The sequence below is a fragment of the Cervus canadensis genome, chromosome 18, assembly GCF_019320065.1.
Source record: "Cervus canadensis isolate Bull #8, Minnesota chromosome 18, ASM1932006v1, whole genome shotgun sequence".
Lineage (NCBI taxonomy): Eukaryota > Metazoa > Chordata > Mammalia > Artiodactyla > Cervidae > Cervus > Cervus canadensis.
In genome coordinates, this window is record NC_057403.1 from 63,430,028 (window position 1) to 63,454,709 (window position 24,682).

Here is a 24,682-nt window from a genome sequence, read left to right on the forward strand (position 1 = left end):
ATTTACAGCCCCACTTATTGTGTAAGTGTTTCAATTGCTCCATATTTTTTCCAACACTTGGTATTGTATTTATTTCCTTAACTATTTATTTATTTATATTTTTGGCTGTACTGGATCTTTGTTGCTTTGCCTGGGTGTTCTCTAGTTGTGGCAAGTGTGGGCTACTCTCTGGTTGAGGTAATTGGGGTGGATTCTCTTGTTGCAGAGCACAGGCTCCAGGTCATTCAGGCTTCAGGAGTTGTGGCACATGAAACTCAGTAGCTGCGGCTCAGGGGCTCTGGAGCGCCGGCTGGGTCATTGTGGCGCATGGGCTTAGTTGCCCCGTGGCGTGTGTGATCTTCCCGGACCAGGAGGGCGTGTGTGATCTTCCCGGACCAGGGGTCAAACTGGGTCCCTTGCATTGCAAGATGGATTCTTAACCATTGGACCACCAGAGAAGCCCTGGTATTGTCTTTAGTTTTGACTGTTTTGTTTGACTTGGTGGGCATTTTTCATGTTCCTTTACCTGTTGGGTATTTCTTTGCCTTTTCATCTTGTTTAGATTGCTGTGTCTGGAGTGGACTTTCTGTATTCCGGAGGTCTGTGGTTCCTTTTTATTGTGGAGGATTTACCCAGTGGGTGGGGTTAGACGATTGGCTTGTCAAGGTTTCCCGGTTAGGGAAGCTTGCATCAGTGTACTGGTGCGTGGAACTTGATTTCTTCTTTTTGGAGAGCAATGGAGTGCCCAGTAATGAGTTTTGAGATGGGTCTATGTGTTAGGTGTCACCTTGGGCAGCCTGTATGTTGACATTCGGGGCTATGTTCCTGTGTTGCTGGAGAATTTGCGTGGTATGTCTTGCTCTAAAACTTACTGGCTCTTGGGTGGTGGTTGGTTTCAGTGTAGGTATGGAGGCTTTTGGACGGTCACTTATTGCTTAAAGTTCCATGTAGTCAGGAGTTTTCTGGTGTTCTCAGGTTTTGGGCTTAAGTTTCCTGCCTCTGGATTTCAGTTTTATTCTTCCTGTAGTCTCAGGACTTCTCCAACTATACAGCACTGATAATAAAACTTCTAGGTTAATGGCGAAAAGATTCTCCCCTGTTAGGGACACCCAGAGAGGTTCACAGAGTTACATGAACAGGAGAAAAGGGAGGAGGGAGATAGAGATGAGCAGGAGGAGAAAAAGGGGGACTCAAGAGGAGAGAGACAGATCTACGCAGCTGTCTGTTCCCAGAGTGTTCTCCGTATCTCAGACACCTACAAGGATTCACAGAATTGGATTGGGAAGAGAAGGGGAAAGGAGGAAATAGAGGTGTTCTGAGGTAGAAAACAGAGAGTCAAGATTGGGAGAGAATAATCTTCGGTTTAAAGATAGGGCTTCTCTTTTTTTTTTTTTTTGTAAGGTTATAGTGTAGTGAAAATGAAAATGAAGAGTAGTAGAGGAGTACTAGAGGACTTTAAAAGAAATAAGAGAAAAAGAAAAATAGAAAATAAAAGAGAAAACGGAAAGGAAAAAAAAGAAGAAAAAAGAAGAAAAAAGAAAAAGAAAAAAAAAAAAAAAACAAAAAGAAAGAAAGAAAAAAAAAAAATTTTTTTTCCCCCTAATTAAAAAAATCGTAAAAATCTATGAAAATGAAAGTTAAGGAGTAATGGGGGAGTAATAGGGAATTTTAAAGGAAAATAAAAGAGAAAAAATAAAAAAGAAAAAAATATAAAAAGAAAAAAAAATTTTTTTTTTTTTCCTTACTTAGAAAAAAAAAGTAAAAATATATCTAGGAGTTTCTCTGGAGCTGTTGCGGTCAGTGTGGGTTCGGCTCAGTTTCAGATAGCTCCTCGTTCCAGCTTACACTTCTCGATATCTACAGGGCCCTTCCGGTGAAGTCGGTGTTTTCTACAGGGATTTTAATCTGTTGCACCAGTCCCTTCTGAAGCGGTTCCCTTTGTTTATTTGGCTTCTGTTTGCCGGTCTCTTCAGAGCCTCATTTCTGCCCTGACACAGGCGGGCGGAGGTGGACTCTTATTCAGTTAGCTAGTTCCGTTGCGCTGCGGGGAGGGGCTGACGCTGCGGGGAGGGGCTGACGCTGCGGGGAGGGGCTGGCCCTGCGGGGAGGGGCTGACGCTGCGGGGAGGGGCTGGCCCTGCGGGGGCGGGCTGGCGCTGCCGGGAGGGGCTGACGCTGCTTTCTCCGTCTGTGCTGCTCAGGCTCCCGGCTGTTCCATATGGAGCGCGCCCCGCGCTGCGCTAGGTTCCAGCCCTTGGGTGTTACACAAAAGCGCGGAAGGAAAAGCTGCGCCTGCTCTCTGTGCCCTCCCCGTCAGAGCGGTCCAGGCAGCGAGGGGCTTGATGGGCGCGCTATCCCCAGGTGTGGCGCACTCACTCCCTTCCGCGGACCCAGTCTCAGTTTCCGCTGGCGCCAGTCGGGCGCGCGCGCCCCTTCCGCCCTCTGCGTCCCCAGCCCCAGTCCCCGCCCCGCGCCGGTCGGGTGCCTGCGCCCTGTGTCTCGCCGCGACCTTCCCCTCCCCCCTGCCTCCTGCCTCCTGCCTCCGGCGGGGCTGGGCCGGTCCGCAGCGTGCGAGCTCTTCTCGGGATTTTCTCCGTCCCATTGTTCTGCGAACGGCCGGCAGTGTGTTCCGGCCGGTTAATTTTCTCTCTCTCTTTTGGTCTCCCACAGTTCAAGTTGGCACCTCACAGAAGCTCCCTCCGATTGTCCTCAGGGCACTCAGGCCCGGACCCTAGCCCAAGCAAGGCCGCCTAAGACTCCCTTCCCGGGACGGGTCTCCGTCCTTAGCTCTTTTGTCTCACTTTTTATCTTTTATATTTTGTCCTACCTCCTTTCGAAGACAATGGTCTGCTTTTCTGGGCGCCTTATGACCTCAGCTAGCGATCAGAAGTTGTTTTGTGAAGTTTGCTCTGCATTCAGTTATTCTTTTGATGAATTTGTAGGAGAGAGTGGTCTCCCCGTCCTACTCCTCCGCCATCTTGGCTCCTCCGACTGTTTTGTTTATTGTGTTAGTTTGTATTTCCCCTTTCACCAAAGACTTTGTTAGAAAGCATTGAAATTACCAAGTGAAAGAACCTTTTTATTTTGTTTTTAATTTCTACTCTTAATCCTGTGACCAAAGAATATTGTTTATATTGTTTCTACTTTATGGAACATATTGAAACATTTTTTGAGACTTAATTTTGTTGTTGTTCAGTCTCTAAGTTGTGTCCCTCTCTTTGGGACCCCATGGATCGCAGTACACCAGGCTTCCCTGTCCCTCACCATCTCCTGGAGTTTGCTCAAATTCATGTCCATTGAGTCGATCACGTGATCAATTTTCATGAATGTTTCATGTGCACTTAAAAATGAAATTATTTGTTGTGGGAGTTTAAAGATATTGATATGGTTTGTTTAGTTTCTATATTCCACATCCTTGTGTTTTTTGCACACTGGTATTGCATGTATGTTGGGTATGTTGATGTCTTCTATTTGTTTTCTTTTTGAATCTTTATTTCTCCTTTATTCTGCTTTATCATAGTACTTGCTGTGGTACATAGATATTCCTAATATACATTTATCCTGAATTGGTCTTTTGATCATGAAATGTTGTTTTTTATTATGTACTGCTTTTGATGTCAATTCCATCAAGTCTGATACCAGAATTACAACACCTGCTTCCTATTGTTTCCATTTTCCTTAAATAAATTTGTTCCTTATATTTTTACTTTTTGAATCACTTTATTTTAGATGTTTCTTTATTATGTTGTAGAGTTGAGTTTTGCTCTTTAAGTTAATTTGGAAGAGTGTCTTTTAAGAAATAGGGAAGTTGTCAGTGTGCATTTATCGATATGACTGTGTGGTCTCTGTTCTGACAAAATATTATATATATTTTTATCATGTGTATGGTGTTTCCTCTTTCAGTATGTAGTATGTTCCTCACTGGACCCACTTTTTATATTTTCCTTTGCATTTTTTTTTAAAGGAGAGTGGAATCTGTTTTTAAAAATTGTGTTTCTTTAGTCTTGGCTGTGCTGTAGATGCTGTGCACAGGTTCTCTCTAGCTGTGGTGTGGGGGCTTCTCTTCGCTGTGGTGTGGGGGCTTCTCTTCGCTGTGGTGTGGGGGCTTCTCTTCGCTGTGGTGTGGGGGCTTCTCTTCGCTGTGGTGTGGGGGCTTCTCTTTGTTGTGGTGTGGGGGCTTCTCACTGCAGTGACTTCTTTTGTTATGGAGCACAGGCTGTTGACAAGGGCTTCACCGCCCAGTGGCACGTGGGATTTTCCTGGATTGGGGGTCAAATTCATTTTCCCTGCATTGGCAGGCATGTTTTTAACCAGTGGACCACCAGGCAAGTCCTTCTTTGTGTTAATATTACTGGAAGGTTTATATTGTTGTGTTAGTTTCAGGTGTACAATGAAGTGATTCAGTTATACAGCAAAGTCAGTTATACATGTATCTATTCTTTTTCAAATTGTTTTCCCATTTAGGTAGTTACATAACATTGAGCAGAGATCCCTGCGCTGTACAGTATGTCCTTGTTGGTTTCCCATTTTAAATATAGCAGTGTGTACATGCTGTCCCAGACTCCCTATCCCCCTCCCCCAGCCATAACTTCCTTCTGTAAATCTGTGAGTCTGTTTTCCAAATAAGCTCATTTCTATCTTTTTTTTTTCTTTTTTTTTTTAAGATTCCACATGTGAGAAATACAGTATTTCTTTTTTGGTCTGACTTCATTCAGTATGCCAATCTCTAGGTCATTCCATGTTGCTGCAAATGGCATTATTTCATTCTTTTTAGTGGCTGAGTAATAGTCCATATTTACATATACATCTTCTTTTTTATTTTTTTATTTTTATTTTTATTAGTTGGAGGCTAATTGCTTTACAATATTGTAGTGGTTTTTGCCATACATTGACATGAATCAGCCATGGATTTACATGTGTTCCCCATCCTGAACCCCTCTCCCACCTTCCTCTCCATCCCATCCCTCTGGGTCTTCCCAGTGTACCAGCCCTGAGCACTTGTCTCATGCATCCAACCTGGGCTGGTGATCTGTTTCACCCTTGATAGTATACTTGTTTCAATGCTATTCTCTCAGAACATCTCACCCTCGCCTTCTCCCACAGAGTCCCAAAGTCTGTTCTGTACATCTGTGTCTCTTTTTCTGTTTTGCAAATAGGGTTATCGTTACCATCTTTTTAAATTCCATATGTATGCGTTAGTGTACTGTATTGGTCTTTATCTTTCTGGCTTACTTCACTCTGTATAATGGGCTCCAGTTTCATCCATCTCATTAGAACTGATTCAAATGAATTCTTTTTAATGGCTGAGTAATATTCCATTGTGTATATGTACCACAGCTTTCTTATCCATTTGTCTGCTAATGGGCATCTAGGTTACTTCCATGTCCTGGCTATTATAAACAGTGCTCTGATGAACATTGGGGTGCACGTGTCTTTTTCAGATCTGGTTTCCTCAGTGTGTATGCCCAGAAGTGGGACTGCTGGGTCATATGGCAGTTCTATTTCCAGTTTTTTAAGGAATCTCCACACTGTTCTCCATAGTGGCTGTACTAGTTTGCATTCCCACCAACAGTGTAAGAGGGTTCCCTTTTCTCCACACCGTCTCCAGCATTTATTGCTTGTAGACTTTTGCATAGCAGCCATTCTGACTGGCACATACACATCTTCTTTATCCTGTCTTCTCTTGATGAACACTTAGGTTGCATGCATGTCTTGGCTTTTGTAAACAGCACTTTAGTGACCATTGCAGTGCATGTATCCTTTTGAACCATGTATTTCTCTGGGTACATGCCCAGGAGTGGGTTTGCAGGAACATATAGTAACTCTGTTTTCAGTTTCTTAAGGAACCGTCATACTGTTTTCCATAGTGGCTGCACCAATTTACATTCCCACTAACAGTGTAGGACGGTTCCCATTTCTCCACACTCCGTAGCATTTATTGTTTGTGGATTTTTAAAAAATATATATTTTTAAAAGTTTTTATTTTATTTTTGGCTATGCTGGGTCTTCATTGCTGCATATGGACTTGCTCTGGTTGCAGTGAGTGGGGTCTGCTCTTCATTGTGGTGTGTGTGGGCTTCTCATTGCTGTAGCTTTTTTTTTTTCAGAGCATGGGCTCTAGGTGTGCCAGCCTCAGTAGTTGCAGCTCTTGGGCTGAAGGGTGCATAGGCTTCAGTAATTGTGGTACAGGGGCTTAGTTACCACATGCCTGTTGGATCTTCCCGGACCAGGGGTCAAACCTGTGTGCCTTGTATTGGCAGGCAAATTCTTAATCACTGGAGCACCAGGGAAGTCCTTTTCGTGGATTTTTTGATGATAACCTTTATGACTGGTGTGAATTAATATCTCATTTGCATGTCTCCACTAGTGATACTGAACATCTTTTCATGTGCCTCTTGGTCTTGGAGAAATGTCTGTGTAAGTCTTCTGCCCATTTTTTGATTGGGTTCTTTGTGTTGATGCTATTAAGCCACATGAACTGTTTGTGAGTTTTGGAGACTAATCCCTTGTTGGTCACATCATTTGCAAATATTTTCTCTCAATCTGTGGGTTTTCTTTTCATTTTGTTTCTTGTTTCCTTTGATGTGCAAAAGCTTTTGAGTTTAGTTGAGTTATATTTGTTTATATTTTTTTTCCCATTACTCTGAGAGATGGATAAAAAAAACTATTGCCATGATTTATATCAACCTGGACAGCATATTAAAAAGCAGAGACATTACTTTGTCAACAGAGGTCCGTCTAGTTAAGGCTATGATTTTTCCAGTAGTCATGTATGGATGTGAGAGTTGGACTATAAAGAAAGCTGAGCGTTAAAGAATTGATGCTTTTGAACCATGGTGTTGGAGAAGACTCTTGAGAGTCCCTTGGACTGCAAGGAGATCCAACCAGTCCATCCTAAAGGAGATCAGTCCTGGGTATTCATTGGAAGGGCTGATGGTGAAGCTGAAACTCCAATACTTTGCCCACCTCATGTGAAGAGGTGACTCATTGGAAAAGACCCTGATGCTGGGAAAGATTGAGAGCAGGAGGAGAAGAGGACGACAGAGAATGAGATGGTTGGATGGCATCACCGACTCAATGGACATGGGTTTGGGTCAACTCTGGGAGCTGGCAGTGGACAGGGAGGCCTAGCGTGCTGTGATTCATGGGGTCACAAAGAGTTGGACATGACTGAGCAACTAACTGAATACATAAAAAACAAACAGAAAATAAAGCATTTTGAACCTTACAGTACAGGACTTTGAGAAGTAGAGTGTGACAGCTGGCACACAGGGGCTGCGTTGAGTGAATATGCACGAGGGGTCACTGACTGGAGGAGGAGGGGGAGGGGCGGGAGACGGCAGAGCTTGAAGGGCCCTCGGCGATGGGAGGTTGAGGGCAAGCTGCAAGTTCACTCACGCATGCTGATGACGGCATGGGCTCTGCTTCCTTGCTGGATTCAGTTCTGTCTACCCTCTTGAAAAAACGATCCAACGGTGTCTGGGTAGTGGCTCTTTTTTTCTTGCCGTAGATGACATGGTGGCACTGGGTTGCATTCTGAATGCTGCAACCTTCGTGTAGCAGTCTACGTTCAGGTCCTGTGCCTCAAAAACTAACAGTGCTTCCTTGAGTCAAATCCCCTTCCCATTTCCTATGTTGTCCGTCCCTTTGGTTCTGTAGTTAGTTCTTCCTCGTGTTTCTCTTCTTCCTTTCTCTGGGTCTTCACTGCATCAGGTCTTCGTTAGTTAGCTCCTCGTGTTGCCCAGCAAGGAGGAGCTTGCTTCAGTGAAGTCATCCTCTGCAGACCCAGCTGGAAATAAAGATGATGCACTGCTGTGCTCGTCACGGCACTGCACAGTGAAGTACACAAGGCACAGCCGCTTGTAGAGGACGCGTGCACGCGGCCTTGCTGCCATGCACACGGGCCAGCGTAAGTGTTTGGGCGTGTGGACACATGGTTGCATCTTTGAAAGTTTGCAGCTTGAAGCTTCATATGAGAGGGACTTACGTACGGTATGGTGTAAGAATTTCCAGTTTCGTTTTTTTACATGTAACTATCCAGTTTTCAGCACCATTTATTGAAGAGAATGTTTTTCCTCCATTGTGTAGTCTTGCCTCCTTTGTTGTAAATTAGTTGACCATAGGTGCATGGGTTTATTTCTGGGTTTTCTGTCCTATTCTATGCCAATACCATAATGTTTTGATGATTATAGCTTTGTAAAATGGTCTCAAGTCAGGGAGCTGATTTCTCCAATTCTGTTTTCTTTCTAAAGATTGCTTTTGGCTATTTGGGGTCTTTTGTGGCTCTGTACAAATTTTAAGATTTTTTTTGTTCTGGTTCTGTGAAAAACGCCATTGGTAATTTGATAGGGGTTGCGTTGAATCTGTAGATTGCCTTGGGTAGTATAGTCACATAATCATGTTGGCAGTATTGATTCGTCCAGTCTGCAACATGCCTCTGCTTGTGTCATCTTCGATTTCATACATCAGTGTCATATAGTTTTGAGTATAGGTCTTTTGTCTTCTTTGTTGTTGTTGTTCAGTCTTGAAGTCGTGTCTGACTCTTAGAGACCTCATGGACTGCAGCACGCCAGGCTTCCCTGTCCTTCACTATCTCCCAGAGTTTGCTCAAATTCATGTCTCTTAAGTCAGTGATGTCATCCAACCATCTCTTCCTCTGCTGCCCTCTTCTTTTGCCTTCAATATTTCCCAGCATCATGGTCTTTTCCAATGACTTGACTCTTTACATCAGGAGGCCAAAGTATTAGAGCTTCCCTTGGCAAGCCAAGGACGCACACTCTGCCGCTGCCCCAGGGACCTGAGATCTGGGACATGACCCACTTTCACAACCCATGACCCATGCAACACCACCTCTGTCCCACACCAGAAGCCTCAGCCTCTGTAAAGCAGCTCGGGGACAAGCAGAGGACACACATGGACTGCGGAGCTGACCACTTCCAAGGACACACTTTATTTCTCTGGGGTCAGTTACTCCTGAACCACTGGACATTTCTGTAGTTACCATCTCATCGTTTAGATTTGAGACGGAAGTTCAGGGAAACTAAGCCCCTTTCTTGATGTCACAGAGCATCTGAAACTGGGCACATACAAAGCCCAAACCCTCTCCACTGTACACCAGTTGCTTCCACCCACCTTCTTAAACCTCATCAGCTGCAAAGTGTGCTCACCCAATTATGGAGCGTGCTTCCCTTAGGCAGAACTCCGGCCCCAGCAGAAATGCACTTTCTACGTTTTCCCCTCTCTGAAGCATTCTTCCACCACACACGGTGTGTACAAATGTGATACGTACTTGAGATGTTGAAAATCTAGGGTTACTTTTCTACCATTAAGGCAGGAAGTGTTAATCATCTCCTGAGCACTTACTACATGCTAGGTAATGTGATGGACAGTTTACATGCATTATCTCATTTAAACCTTACAAGAAGCCGTGGAACTAGGTGGTATAATACCCATTTTACAGATGGGGGAACTGAGGCTCAGAGAGGTTATGAAACACCCAAGGTCACACAACTTATGGATGGTAGCTGAAAAAATCAAACCCAGGTTTGTCTGGCATGAGGTGTAACTAGCATGTTACAGTTTTCCCCTCTTCAAACATCATAGCTCCCACCAGCTGGATGCCTGTTGGCTGTAAAACGATCAGTGTGGACTTTGGCCTGCAGGTTTTTTTCCCCTGGCAACTCAAAAGATCCATACCAGATCTGTATGCGCAGTTCTCTAATACCCCATTGAATCCACACTGCCTGGGCCTCTCTAGATGGGACCACAGTATTCACATTACAAGCCTTTTGCACCTAAAAAGAGACAGGCTGGATTGGAAGAGCTTTAAAAGACAACCTGTTTCCACCTCTCCTGGTCATGGGGTTCTTACTTCAAGCCTCAGTCCTTAAAGAAGCTCCAGCTGCCTAGGACAGTGGCCTCAGCATAACACCTTGGCAGGCGTTGGGATAGGCCTTGGGAGGCGAAGGGTGAGGGGCGGAGGGGTGACACTGGCCCTGTGGGACCGTCTGGCACTTGCACCGCGCTTTCCAGCCCAGGAGCACAGTCTTTGCCGAGGCTCTGGTTTCTTTGGTACCCGGTGTGGGGCAGGGAGATGTGCTGCTGCCTTGTGGCCCTCTCAGGCAACAACAGCTCTAAACCTGAGTCTGTGGGCACCAGTCCCGCGGGGCTCTGAATGATCCTCTCCCTGGAGAAATGACACGCAGGAGGTAACAGAAGAAGAATTCAAAGAAGGCTGGAGTTCAAGAGCCAGTTCAAACAGCAAATTTTTCTTACATTGAAACAAAAAGGAAACCAGAATCCCACTCCTGTGGAAATCCTGGGCCACCCAATTCAAAGAGGAAGGCACAGCAGAACTACAGGGAGCTCTCCTTGGCAGCAGGTAGCAGAAAGTGTACAAACAGTAAATACTGCAGAAGGCCAGGAGAACATCCTAGGCTGCAGGGGAAGTGCAGTTGACAACAGCCACTATAGACAAGTGCATGCAGGCTCCTTTAGACACAAAAAGCAGCCTAGGATGCTGCAGTCCACCTCCAGGGCCTAGACCCTAGGAAAAGCGTCCCTCCAGGACACACATGCATCCAGCGTTCTTTGTGGTGCTATTTACAACAGCCAGGGCACGCAAGCAACCAGAACTTGATCCACAGACGGATGGAGGCTGGAGATGTTCTGCACACCCTCCTGGGCTGCGACTGCCACACATGGGAGGATGAAGCGGGGCCAGCTGCAGCAGCGTAGATGTGGACCAGGCGGTGCTCACACTAGGCAGGTCATCAGAGACTGAAAGTGTGCTCTCACCCAGGGGTGAAATCTGCACACAGGTGGAAAAAAAATTATTAGGCCAAGCAAACTCAGAAGCCTAGAAAACTTCGACTCTATTGACGGGAAAGAACACAGGGGAGTGGAAGAGGAGGTAACTGAGGAGACTGGTATTACCATATATTACCATATAAAATTCTAGATAGATAAATACACAAATAGACAAAAAATGAACAGGAACATGCTCCATAGGATAAGGACGTGGACTCTACACCCTCTCACAGGCTCTACGTGATTACAAACAGGCCCGTGAATAAAGAACAGGCACATGTGTATGTATAACTGAATGACCTTGTTGTGCACCAAAAACAAACAACTGTGTAACCCAGCTATACTCCAACAGCAAATAAAAATTACTGCCGGATAAATCCCCCCAAACCAACGTCTGCTGCATTCTCCTCAGGCCTCCGAACCCTGTGCTGCTGTCTCGTGCCTGGGTTCAGTGGTCTTGACTTCCAGGTCAGACTGTGGTCTCCACGACAGAGCTGGAAAGGTGTTGCCAGCCCGTGAGCTGCAGTGATATGCTGACCGCCTGCCCCCATACGTGGGGCCGCCACCTGAAAATTCAGATGGTCCTCCTACACCTAAAGCAAGCCTCTTGCACCTAGAAAATGGTAGACTCTCTGAGTTGAAAGAGATTTGAAGACTCACACTATCTCCACCTCTTTCAGTCAGTGGATTCTCACTTCCAAGCCTCTCTCCTTAGAGAAATTTCACCTGCCTAAGACAGCTACCTTGGCATAACACTTTGGCAGGGATTGGCATAACTCTGGGGGTGAAGGGTAAGGGGCAGAAGGAATGACGCTCGGGCCCGATGTGTCTGTTCTGCACTTCCCACCACACTTTCCCGTCACTGGAACACAATATTTGGGAAGGAATAAAGCAGGGTCTCCTGCATCGCAGGCGGATTCTTTCCCAGCTGAGCTATCAGGGAAGCCCTTGGGAAGGCTCAGGTGTCCCCAGTACTCAGAGCAGGGCAGGAAGACATGCTGTGCCTCGTGGCCATTGGGGGCAACAACAACTCTCAAATGCAGGACCTACGGGTACTTCATATTCTCTTTCCGACTCTGCAGTCCCATGGAGTATGCAACCCCATGGAGTATACAGCCCGTGGAATTCTCCAGGCCAGAATACTGGAGGGTTTGCCTTTCCCTTCCCGCACTGCATGTAGATTCTTTACTAGCTGAGCTTCTAGGGAAGCCCTGCAAAATGATCCCTTTGCTGAAGAAATAACATGCAGGAAGTAACAGAAACAGAACTCAAATAGAGGCCACCCTTCAGGAGCCAATTTCAAACAGCATATTTTGCTTACACTTAAGAAAAAAAGAAGAAAAAAAGAAGGAAACCAAAATCCTGCTTCTATGGATATCCAGGGCCGCCCAAATGAAACAGGAAGGCACAAATACTCCGGAAGGTCAGATCAGAGGTGCTCAGAGTGTCCCATGGGTGGTTGGCAGCTATTCAGCCACGTGATTTGTGTAGTCAGGATACCACAGTGCTTCTCCGCGTGAAGTCTCTGGGGCCTGCTGGACTCCATCTCATCTCTTACAATAAGTCTGAGTCCCAGGAGGAGGCTCAGAGGAAGATGATGTGAAACAGACTTAGCGGGAGGGATGGCTTTGGTGAAGCTTAACTTTTTATAAAGTTTTATTTTTTATGCGATTTTTAAAGGTTACACTCCATTTATGGTGACTATTAATACCAAATATGGCTATATTCCCAGTGTTGTACAATACATTGTTTTTTGTTGTTTAGTCATTAAGTCTTGTCCAGCTCTTTGCGACCCCATGGACTGTAGCCTGACAGGCTACGTCTGTCCATGGGATTCTCCAGGCAAGAATATTGGAGTTGCCATTTCCTCCTTCAGGGGATCTTCCTGACCCAGGGATCCAACCCATGTCTCCTGCATTGGCAGGCAGATTCTTTACGACTGAGCCACCAGGGAAGCCCAATACATTCTTATAACTTATTTTTAAAACAGGTATTTATTTGTTTATTTGGCTGTGAAGCCTCTTTTACATGTGACGCTAGGGATTTTTTTTTTGGGTGTGTGTGTGTGTGGTATGTGGGATCTAGTTCCCTGACCAGGGGTCGAAACTGGCCCTCCAGCATTGGGAGCTCAGAGTCTTAGCTACTGGACCCCAGGGAAGTCCCCTTATAGCCTATTCTAGGGGTTCCCAACCTCTTTGGCACCAGGAACTGATTTTGTTCCATGGATGGGAGTAGAGGATGGTTTCGGGATGATTCAAGCACATTGCCTGTGCACTTTATTTTTATTACTATTATTATGTCAGCTCCACCTCAGATCGTCAGCCATTAGATCCCAGAGGTGGGGGGCTCCTGGCCTAGTCTACATCGAATAGTGTGTGCCTCCCACTCCCCCCACCCCTATTGTGCCCCTCCCAACTTTCTCCACTGGTAACTGCTAGTTTGTTCTCTATATCTGTGAGTCTGCTGCTTTTTTGTTATATTCATTAGAGTTTGTTGTCTTTTTTGGTTCCACGTATAAGTGATGTAGGTATTTGTCTTCCTCTGTCTGACTTATTCACTTAGCATAATGCCCTCTGTGTCCACCTGTATTGCAGCAAATGGCAAAATGTCATTCTTTTTATGGTTGCGTAGTATTCCATTGCATACGTGTACCATATCTTTATCCATTCCTCTGTTGATGGACACTGAGGTGGTTTCTGTGTCCTGGCTATGGTAAACAGTGCTGCAGTGAACACTGGGGAGCATGTGTCCTTTGGAAGGCTACGGTAAACAGTGCTGCTGTGAACATCTGGGTGCGTGTGTCCTTCTGAGTTAGTGTTTCTGTTTTTGTTTTAGTTTTTCAGATCTGTATGCAGGAGTGAAATTGCTGGGTCACATGGTAGTTCTATTATTAGATTTGTGAGACGCTTACATTCTGTTTTCTGCGGTGGCATCACTCCTTACATTCCCACCAACAGTGTAAGGGGTGTTCCGCTTTCTGTAAGACTTAACTTTTATCACTGCATAATCTTATGTTTATTGAAAAAACACTGAGAATCAAGGTTTAAAAAGAAGAAAACAACTGTGCTACACAAATACAGCCAGTGTTGAAGAGATGTACTTCCTTCTGCTGGTATGTTTGTTAAAACACTGGAGAGACCTTATAAGTACTTTTACATGACTTATATTTCCCTGAACATAGTAGTGTGAGCTCTGTCTCTTTAAGTGTTCTTTGAAAGCATGATGTTAGTTGGGTTTATAATATACAACCTGGATATGATCGAAATATTTAATCATGCTTTGTCAGTCGTCAGTTTCTGACTATACACCATTATATAGGACAGTTTAAAGAATACCATAAGTTTGACACCTAGTGGTTCTTCTTCATAGGTTCTTAAAAGAGCAAATGCTGAGTTGGTGTTTAAATATATTAAATGCTTTTAATTTTTTGTAACTTTATTTTTGGCTGTGCTGGGTCTTCGTTGCTGGGCGGGCTTTCTCTAGTTGCAGTGAGCGGGGGCTCTTTCTCTGGTTGTGGTGCTCAGGCTTCTCACTGCAGTGGCTTCTCTTTTTGGGGAGCACAGGTTCTGGGGCGTGTGGGCTTCAGTACTTGTGGCTCCTGGGCTCTGGAGCACAGGGTTAATGGTTGTGGTGCATGAGCATGTGGGATCTTCCTGGATCAGGGACTGAACCCATGTCCCCTGCATTGGCAGGCAGATTCTTATCCACTGCGCCACCAGGGAATCCCACGAAGTCAATGTAAAAACAAAAACAAAAACCTTGGTTCTTTTGTATTCAATTAGTGCTTTTAGGTATAATATTTTTTCCCCTCAAAATCATACCTATGATATATTCCTGTGTTTTTTATTAAGCTCCGATCATTTTTCCTTTAAAAATATATAATCTTATTTTTAGAGTTGCTATGTGGAGTGGTATAAGGCTTGTGCTTTCCTCTCGTCTAAGTAGACAGTTTCCTCAGCGTCATTTTGCATGTGCATGCAGGGCACCGATTTTATCGTGTGCCTGATCCTGGCTGCACGTGGAGGCGTGAGAACACCAGGTGCACAGAGATGCTTTTTTTCATGGCTCTTAAGTACAGTGTTTGTCTAACACTCCATACCAAAGAGCTGAGGCATGCCTTCCTCAAAAAGGTTTGTATGACACTGAATTCTCAAAAGCTAAAAGCTTTAGTAACCAGGGATAATTTTTACAACAAGAATGTTGCCGTTTTTCCTTCATCTGAATACGTTTATTTTGTTTATTTGTTTTGGCATGTGGTTGACTTACAATGTTGTGTTAGTTTCAGGTTTACAGTGTAGTAGTTTAGTTGTACATATACACATATTCATTCCTTTTCAGATTTTTTCTTGTGTAAGTTATTACAGAATATTGAGTAGAGTTCCCTGTGTTATGCAGTAGGTCTTTGTTGATTATCTGTTCTATATATGGCTTGACTTCCCTGGTGGCTCAGATGGTAAAGTGTCTGCCTATAATGCGGGAGACCCAGGTTCGATCCCTGGGTTGGGAAGATCCTCTGGAGAAGGAAATGGCAACCCCCTCCAGTACTCTTGCCTGGAAAATCCCATGGATAGAGGAGCGTGGTAGGCTACAGTCCATGGAGTCGCAAAGAGTCGGACACAGCTGAGAGACTTCACTTTCACTTTTCTATATATTTTCGTGTGTATCTTATTTCTCCCAAATTCCTATTTTATTCTTCCTTCACATTTCCCATTTGGTAACTGTAAGTTTGTTATCTGTGAGTCTGTTTCTATTTTATAAATAAGTTCATTTGTGTTGTTTTTTAAAATTAGATTCCACCTATAAGTGATATCATATATTTGTCTTTCTTGGTCTGACTTATTTCACTTAGTATGATAATCTCTAGGTCCATCCAAGTTGCTGCAAATGGCATTATTTCATTCTTTTTTATGGCTGAGTAGTATTCCTGTGTGGGTGTGTGCGCGTGCGTGCATGCATGCATGTGTGTATACACACACACATATTCTTTATTCATTTCTTGATGAACAGTTAGGTTGCTTCCATGTTCTGGCTATTGTAAGTAGTGCTGCTAGGAACATGGGAGTGCATGCATATTTTGGAATTATGGCTTTCTCTGGATATATGCTCAGAGGTGGGATTGCTGGATCACATGGTAGGCAAGAACATTGACCTTTAATGAAACTAATATACCACATTTATCTCAACCCACAAGTTTACCAAGGTCAGTTGTCAAGGTTTTTGTCCTAGGGGAGTTCAGACTTGTTATTGATGAACTATCTAAGAAGCTCATCTCAGACCACAGAAGTTTTCTACTATGTCAACTTCAAATGAATTGATGCTGCTGTGTAGTTGGATTCTCTGATTCCATCTTTTTTTTTTTGCCTAGATTTTTTTACCTCCTTTTTGCCTTTTTAAAAATCAATTGAATTTTTTTTAAATTGGAGGATAATTGCTTTACAATGTTGTGTTGTGTTGGTTTCTGCCAAACGTCAACATGAATCAGCCATAGGTATTCACATGTCTCCTCCCTCTTGAACCTCCTTCCCAACCGCCCTGCTCATCCCACCCCTTTAGGTCATCATAGAGCATTGGGTTGAGCTCCACCTGTGTTAGACAGCAGCTTGTGTTAGACAGCAACTTCCCACCAGCTATCTGTTTTACATATAGTAGTGTATATGTTTCAGTGCTACTCTCTCAGTTCATCCCACCCTCGCCTTCTCCCGCCCTGTCCACAAGTTTGTTCTCTCTGTCTGTGTCTCTCTTCCTGCCCTGCAAATAGGTCCAGCAGTACCATTTTTTCTAGATCCCATATATATGTGTTAATACATGGTATTTGTTTTTCTCTTTCTGACTTACTTTGCTCTGTGTAACAGGCTCTAGGTTCATCCATGTCACCAAACTGACCCAAATGTATTTCTTTTTATGGCTGAGTGATATTCCATCATATATATGTACCACAATTTATTTATCCATTCATCTGTCAATGGACATCTGCGTTGCTTCCATGTCTTGGCTGTTGTAAATAATGCTGCAGTGCTCCGATTCCATCTTTATTTTCTAGATTCCACAATTCCTTGGTCCTGGAGACTCTTTCTAAGTCTGATCCTGCTGGACAGGCAAGATGGCAGAATCAGACCACCTGCTGTGGTATCTAGAAAAGCTTAATAAAAAGGAATTTATGAGATGGAAGATCCACCTTGGACAAAAACATGTGGAGCTCGGACTGCCAGAGATCCCAACTTTCGATCTAAGGACAACCAAAGAAGACCTGATCAACCTGTTGATGACCTCTTACAAGGCACAGCATGTCTGGAACATGATGTTCAGCATCTTTGAAAAGCTCCTTCGTAGAGCTCTCTGTGAGAAGATCAACACCGGGCGAAACTGTGAGTTAGTGGGGAGGGTTGGGGGCAGTTTTTAGGAAGCCTGATGGTTTTGATAAACTAAGAGCTGGTCTTCAGACCTGGAAAGCCATCAGAAGACCAGTGATAAACCGGATGTGGGTCCTGTCCTGTCCTGTGACTTTGTGATTCTGCCCAAATGTCTTCCATCCTGCTTAGGGAAGTAGCCAGCCAAAGGATAAGACCCAGCCAAAGAGAGTGCTCCAGCTAGCGTAGATTCCAAGACTAACACTTTGCACAGAACTGTAAGTTATGGCCAGAGAAATCAGTTTGTTGTTGTTCACTGACTCAGGCATGTCTGACTCTTTGCAACCCCATGGACTGCAGCACTCCAGGCTTGCCTGTCCTTCACCATCTCCTGGAGTTTGCTCAGATTGATGTCCATTGAGTCGATGATGCCATCTAACCGTCTCACCCTCTGCCGCCCCCTTCTCCTCTTGTCCTCAATCTTTGCCAACATCAAGGTCTTTTCCAGTGATTTGGCTCCTCGCATCAGGTGGTCAAAGTATTGGAGCTTCAGCTTCAGCCTCAGTCCTCCCAATGAATATTCAAGGTCCTTTCCTCTGCCAGGGTGCTCAGGCAGCTCAGATGGGCGGGGTTGGGACCTGGTAGCTGTTTGAGTTAGCTCGGTGCGGGACAGATCCTCCCGCCCCTCAAGCTCACTGCTGCTGGGAACAGGCAGATCAGTTATGTGCAGTCACAGCCTCAGCCCCGGGACAGCTCTCAGAGGCCAACTGGCTTTTCTTCCTCCATCAAGTTCTGCGATGATAGCAGAAGATCTACTCTGGCTGCCCTTGCCCTGGGGATAAAATTTTCTTCAGGTATTTTTTTTTTTACCAAGGGAGGTCTCATCCCCGTCTGAAAGTTTGTTTAGACTCACTTTTGCATTCCAGGTGGCGCTAGTGGTAAAGAACCTGTGTGCCAGTGCAGGAGATGTAAGAGACACAGGTTCAATTCCTGGGTCAGGAAAATCCTCTGGAGGAGAAAATGACAACCCACTCCAGTGTTCTTGCCCGGGAAATCCCAGGGACAGAGGAACCTGGTAGGCTACAGTCCATGTGGTTGCAAAGAGTCAGACACAACTGAGCAACTGATCAACAACAACAATGATGTACACAAATGAGAAAATCAGAGAAAAAATAAATATAATTAATGGTTGATAGTCAAAGATCTAATAATTAGCTGCTTTGAGCCAGTTTATATCAGGAAACTATCTCCGGGACATAGTGAAGGACAGGGAAGCCTGACATGCTGCAGTCCATGGGGTCCAAAAGAGTCGGACACGACTGAGCGATTGAACAACAAAACCAGGAAGCAGTCTCAGAACTCAAGAATCATGACTTCATTTTACATAAAAATTTTCCTTTGATGTGTTATAACTAAAGGTTGTTGAAAAATGCTGTGGAACCCGAAAGGTGAAAGAAATGAGGTTTTTCTTATGCCAAAATACTTGAGAAAAAAGCTGTTAAGTTCCGCACCAGTGGTGAAAGAGATCTGCAGCTTGTTATTTGGATCAATTTTACTTTATTTGATTCTACTGATGGAAACTAGGTTTTTGCAATCTTCTTTTAAAATGTTATAGCAGATATCTTGTACCTGTGTCTCTGTGATGAATGCTAAGTCGTGTTCAAGTATTTGCCATCCCATGGACTGTAGCCCACCAGGCTTCTCTGTCCATGGGATTTCTGAGGCAAGAATACTGGCGTGGGTTGCCGTTTTCTTCTCCAGGGGGTCTTCCCAATCCAAGCATCGAACCTGTGTCTCCTGTGTTAGCAGGAGGATTTTTTTTTTTTAAATCACTGAACCGCCTTGGAAACCCTATAAGTACAGATACTGGGTGTGTGTGTGCGCGCCTGCGCTTAGTTGCTCAGTCGTGTCCGACTCTTTGCAACCCCATGGACTGTATAGTCCATGGAATTCTCGAGGCCAGAATACTAGAGTGGGTAGCCTTTCCCTTCTCCAGGGGATCTTCCCAACCCAGGGATTGAACCCAGGTTCAATCCGCTGCACTGCAGGTGCATGCTTTACCGTCTGAGCCACCAGGGAAGCCACCAGATTTTTGACGAAGGCTGAGTCTGCTATGAAATCTGTTTTCTTAAATAATGATGTATCTTGATGTCTGAAGAAGAATAGCTTGAATATTAATTTGGCCATTTGAACTATTGCAGGTTATATTGGCATTTATTATTTAGAGGTTTTCTCCCCCTCTCCCTCAACTTAGAATGTTGGAGGTGAAAACTACCCACGGTCCGCAGCAGATATCCCTGTCTGTCACTAGATGGCAGCCGAATGCAATGACTGAATCAGTGGCTTGCAGCTTCTTCTCTGAGTCTTGGGTTGCTTTCCTCCAAGGCTGTTAAAACTCCAGCTTCCTGGCCTCTTCAAAGAATCACAGCACTGACATCCAGGAGCCGGGATTAATTCTCTGTAAACAAACGATTTTGATCAAGACCTTCTCTGCCAGAATGGACAGTTACTGTCAAGTGGTTTACACAGAGGTTAAAAGGAGAGAGAAGTTACGAGACTGCAATGTGGCACGATTGTCGATGATGCCCAGAAAGGGATGGCGCATCGAGGAGGTGGAAGCAGAGGCAGCGAGGAGCGGTTCCGCTGGCGGGGTCTGTGGTAGACCGTGGCCTGAACAGACTGGGCTGCTTAGAGGGAGGAGAGGGGTGAAGTGCCACTTCTCTCGGGTTTGCTTTGGGAGGTGTCCTTTTACTGTGAAATGATTTTCTGCCAGTGATCTTATTACCATGGAAAGAGATAGTCATACCTGTGGAGGGTATATGGTATTGGACAGTGACAAATAGACATGAGCTCATGAATTTCATGTAAAAAGTGTCTTTCTCTGTATTTATAGAGGTAGCAATTGAGACAAAGGGAACTGAAGTTGCTTAGCAAAATTACTACCAATTAAGCTTTATTTTTTACGTTAGAGACTGACTATTCAATACATCTGGGTTAGGAACCACGTGACTGCAGTTTTCCCTCCTCCTCCTCACTGGACAGCCCGTGCTCGGGAGGAGAGGCCGACAGGCATGTCAGGGTCTGTGCGTTCACAGTGCTGGGACGCAGCAGAGCAGAGAGCCCTTTGAAAGAAGGCACGAGTGACTGAAAGTCTGAAATCAGTTGAGAGGCGCAGAGAGGGGCTGCCTCATTCTTAGGCAGAAGACATGGCTTCTGAAGCAGTGTGATTCCAAGGGCCATAAAATACCACCCTTCCACCCCCCAGTAGTGTGATAACAAGCAAGTTCTGGACCCTTAGGAAACCAGGGTGCCTGGAATTCCAACAATGGAGATTCATTGTTTAGGCCAAGCTTTGCTTCCTGCGGAGTTTTATTTTGAAATGCAAACATCCCTATTGAGGCTAACCCTGCCATGTGACAAGGCGAGCTCCTCTGGGCAGCTGAGCCTTGATTGAGGAGTCAGGATGGGGTGGGAGGTGACAGCAAAGAGGGAGTTAAAAAGTGGGGAGACTTGGGACTGACCCCACACTTGGTTGATTTCCCAATTTGTTTTCACAGTGAAAATCTGGACCTGCAATATCATCTGACGTGGAGAGTCCTGAGAGCGACTTCCATCAGTTGAATGTAACTGGGGAGGAGTTGTTTTTCTTCTTTACGATTCCTTTTGGCCTCCCCTCATCAGAGGCTCTGGTTAGGGCAGCTGTGGGCACTTGCCTGTACAGAGGGCCACTCGGCTTTACCCAGCAGTGTCAGGCGTGAGTTCTGTTCGCCCTGAGGCTGGTTGCTCCAGGAGGTGCTGGCTTCCTCTCCCTCCTGGAGACACACATGATTTCCTTGAAACACAGAGCACACATTTCTCATCTGTTATTAAGGCAGAATCCTGAGCAGAGAACAGTCCTGAGGTTTGCAAGTGCTGCATGAGAGGCACATAAATTCTTCTGATGCCAAGAGTGAATTCCTCTTTCCCTTTTCTCTTTCCCCTCTTTTATTACGTAATTGATCAGCAGCATTGATCAGAAAAAATATGCCTTGTTGACCATATTCTTGGTTGAAGATCAAGGGTGTTGATTTTCTGTACATCAGTACCTGCAGCAGGTGCTAACTGGACGGGGTAAACCTGTTCAATGTGCCACCGAGTGGACCCCGGATGACCACACCCTTGAATGGTTCCAGCCTCTTCTTCCCCTCCAGCACGCATTTCTTTTCTCAACCCGGATTTTGTCACTATTGTGAGAAAATTTTCCGTTGAAAGATAACTGTGTCAAGGCTTCTAGGGTTTTAGTTTTGAGTGTTGATATATTCCGCTTTTTAATGTCGTTCTTTGTGTGTGTTTGGTCTTGGAGGTGGACCTGTGTTACTTTCACTGTGGTAAGCAGTGCTTGTTATGGTGTGGGGGGAGGTCCAGCGTTTGTGGACAGCTGGCTGGGAAGTGCGTGAGGAGGCCCTGGCTCTGGGATCTGGGAATCCCAAGTCAGAGCCCCTGCTGTGGAGTGACTGAGCTGCCCTGTGACCGAGGGGCACTCTAGACGGCGGCCCAGTTGACTGGGAGAGTCTAGTCCAACCTGGCCTTTGCTCTGGTAGCTTTTCTAGGCCCCGGTTTTTATTGAGGTTTCTCAGACACATAACTGAGTAGATTCCTTTCCCATGACATCTCCCCTCTTTCCTGCTTTTGCCTGATGTTGCATTATAATGGCGCACTGTCTTATGACTCTTGGGGATTGGGTCTCTTCACCTGTCCTTGCAACTACTTCAGTTCAGTCCAGTTTAGTCACTCAGTCGTCTCTGACTCTTTGTGACAAATAATGAGTTTTTTGTTTTTTTTTAGTGAGACCAAAAAGTTGGGAATGTCTTCAGATGATTGACTGATCTGACCATCAGTGTACACGGAAGTGTTGAGAGAAGGAGTGAGGACGGTTCCTGCTCCCTTGAGATTTTATAAATGGAATCACCAGTCACCTAATGTACATTATGTTGCTGTTCCCCACCCACTGACAGGTGGTGTTCAAGGTTCTCCCTGGGCTTGAGGGGTCCATAAGTGCTGTAGATTGAATCAGTATTGAGAGTGTGTCCTGGGACCTCTTGGGGACCAGGACCTCGGGTTGCCTGCTGTGGACTGAATTCCCTGCCCCTCTCCCCCATTCCTGTGTCAAAGCCCTAATCCCCTGGGGTTAGTGCCCTTATGAGGAAAGACCCCAGAGAGCTGGCTTCCTCTCTTGCCACCACTTGAGGACACACAAGGCTGCTATCTCCACACCAGGAAGAGCGTCCTCACCAGACGTCTAGCCTCCAGAACTGTGAGAAGATTTCTGTTGAGCCCCCTAGTCTAAGGTATTCTGTATGGCAGCCCAAGGAGCCCAATTCTGTACCGTGTCTGCAGAGGAACGCGGTGATTTGGCCAGTAGGCCGTTTATTTTGGGGGCTGGGGGAGTTTGGTTAACCCCTCTAGGTAGGTGTCCTGGGGACTTCTGTGGGCTCACAGTCACAGTCACAGACACTTTTCTTACTTCTGGTTGGGCATACCAAGTTTCCTCCCCGCTCTGCCCTGTAGGCTGTTACTAGACCCTGCTAAGAAAAAAGATCCAAGGAATTCAGCTATTTTCTTGAGATTTCTGTATGTCTTGGAAAAAACAACAACAACCCAATCAATCAATGACCATTTATCAAAGCGCCTTCCTGTGCTCTTAACGACACTCTTTTATGGCTGAAGACATACGTAATTTTCAGCTCAAGAACCAGCAGGGTAAAACCTGGAATTCCAGATCTCTTATCAGGAGTTGTAACAAGTCTGAGATTGTACCCTGCTTGCAAGTTAACTGGTGAGCCTGCTGCAGCATTATGGTCGCTGGCAGGAGACGCAGGCGTCCTGGCTCCGTGGAAGGACTTTGTTCTCATAGCAGTCGCGTGGCCAGAGAATGAGCATTTTCTTGGACAGGTTCAGTGTGCAGGGCCGGGGACACCTGTACTTGTAGCCGGTTGTATTACAGGAGAGGAGCCATCAGGGTGCCTGAATTTTACAACGAGCAGTCAGAGAGCAAGTCTGTCTCTGTCTTCCAAGCCTGTTCATGATATGAACATCCTTGAAAAAAAGTCCAGAACAAAGGCCGACAGTGCCTCTGCTCACCAGGTGTGCAGAAATGTGAGAGGTCCATGAGGAACTCCTGACGTCTTTCCCCAGGGCCCTGCGTTGACCCCTTGGCGGAGTGGCAGGTGGTGGTGGGTTAAGTCCTTGTTGATGGACCATTTGAATCCTGAGACTCGGCAGGGATAGTTGGGTAGACACATGCTGCTGATCTGTGCTGCATTGGGGGTACTTCTTGGGGAATCGAGGTTGCCTGCTGGACATTTTCTTGAAGTTGATTGCATTGACTTGTGGATTCATGTCTCATTTTGAGTTATGGGAGGGGATTGCTAGGAGAGGGAAACACTGTGCTCACGAGGTTTCTCCCCTACAGAAAGAAATTTAAGTTAATCTAGTACATGTTTATTGGGCATATACAGCACACAGGGAAACTGGGGACATAGAGGGCCAGAGGGCATTAATGACATCCTGGGTCCACGCCCTCTGGAAGCATTCATCTGACAGGGAGGGGTCGTGGCCCTGAGGGAGAGCAAGCCCTGCAAACTGAGATGGGTAGCTAGGAGACAAGACTTGTGTGCCTACAGCTGGAGTTATATTACTTAATGTTGGATAACAAAGTACCTAAGATTAGTGGCTTAAAAGAACATTTATGATCTTGGTTTCTGTGGGTCAGGAACTTGGCAGTGGCTTAATTGAGGAGTTCTAGCACATGGTTTTTCATCTTCGAGTCCAGATGTCAGCCAGGGCTTTGATCATCTGAAGGCTTGGCTCGGGTTGGAGGATCTGCTCCCAGGGGAATAGATCCCAGGAGGATCTGCTCACATGGATGTGGGTGGGGGATCCTGGTTCCTTGCCAAGTGTGCCTTTCTACTCACTGTTTGTGTCTTTTCACAAAATGGCAGCTGACTTCTCCCAGAGTGAATGATCCAAGAGAGCTGCACATCAGAGGCTGAAGTATCCTTTATGACCTGCCCTCCAAAGACATCATCATTTCTGCAATGTTCTGGTTGCACAAGCCAGTACTACTCAACACCAGGAAACAGAGATCCCTGGCAACAATTTGGGAGGCTGGCTACCACAGGGCCAGCAGAGGGACTGGGACTGGAGAACAGAGCCCTCAATTTCCCTGTCTACTTTTTCTTTTATTTCTTTTAATTTTAAAGATAAAATATGCATAACATATTTCTTTAAGAAAATTAGAGATACCAAGGGAACATTTCATGCAAAGATGGGCTCAATAAAGAGCAAAAACAGCAAGGACCTAGCAGGAGCAGAAGAGATTAAGAAGAAGTGGCAAGAATACACAGAAGAACTGTACAGAAAAGCTCTTAATGACCCAGATAACCACAATGGTGTGGTCTCTCACCTAGAGCCAGACATCCTGGAGTGTGAAATCAAGTGGGCCTTAGGAAGCATTGCTACGAACAAAGCTAGTGGAGGTGATGGAATTCCAGCTAAGCTATTTCAAAT

General features: G+C 45.4%; 1 long non-coding RNA gene and 1 other non-coding gene across 4 annotated transcripts in view; both read left to right on the top strand.

Annotated features, from left to right (window-relative positions):
- Positions 1 to 24,467, top strand: part of LOC122420554 — a 47,571-nt gene extending 23,104 nt beyond the window's left edge. The window contains exons 4-6 of one of the 3 annotated variants that reach the window (XR_006263314.1): positions 16,828 to 17,152; positions 19,389 to 19,785; positions 20,692 to 24,467. This is a non-coding gene — a long non-coding RNA (uncharacterized LOC122420554). The remainder of the gene's footprint in view (positions 1 to 16,827; positions 17,153 to 19,388; positions 19,786 to 20,691) is intronic. The other 2 variants (XR_006263315.1, XR_006263316.1) reach the window with 2 other exon arrangements.
- On the top strand, positions 15,223 to 15,294 carry TRNAY-AUA. Its single transcript has one exon. It is a non-coding gene; the product is annotated as a tRNA-Tyr (tRNA).
- Positions 24,468 to 24,682: the final 215 nt, after the last annotated feature.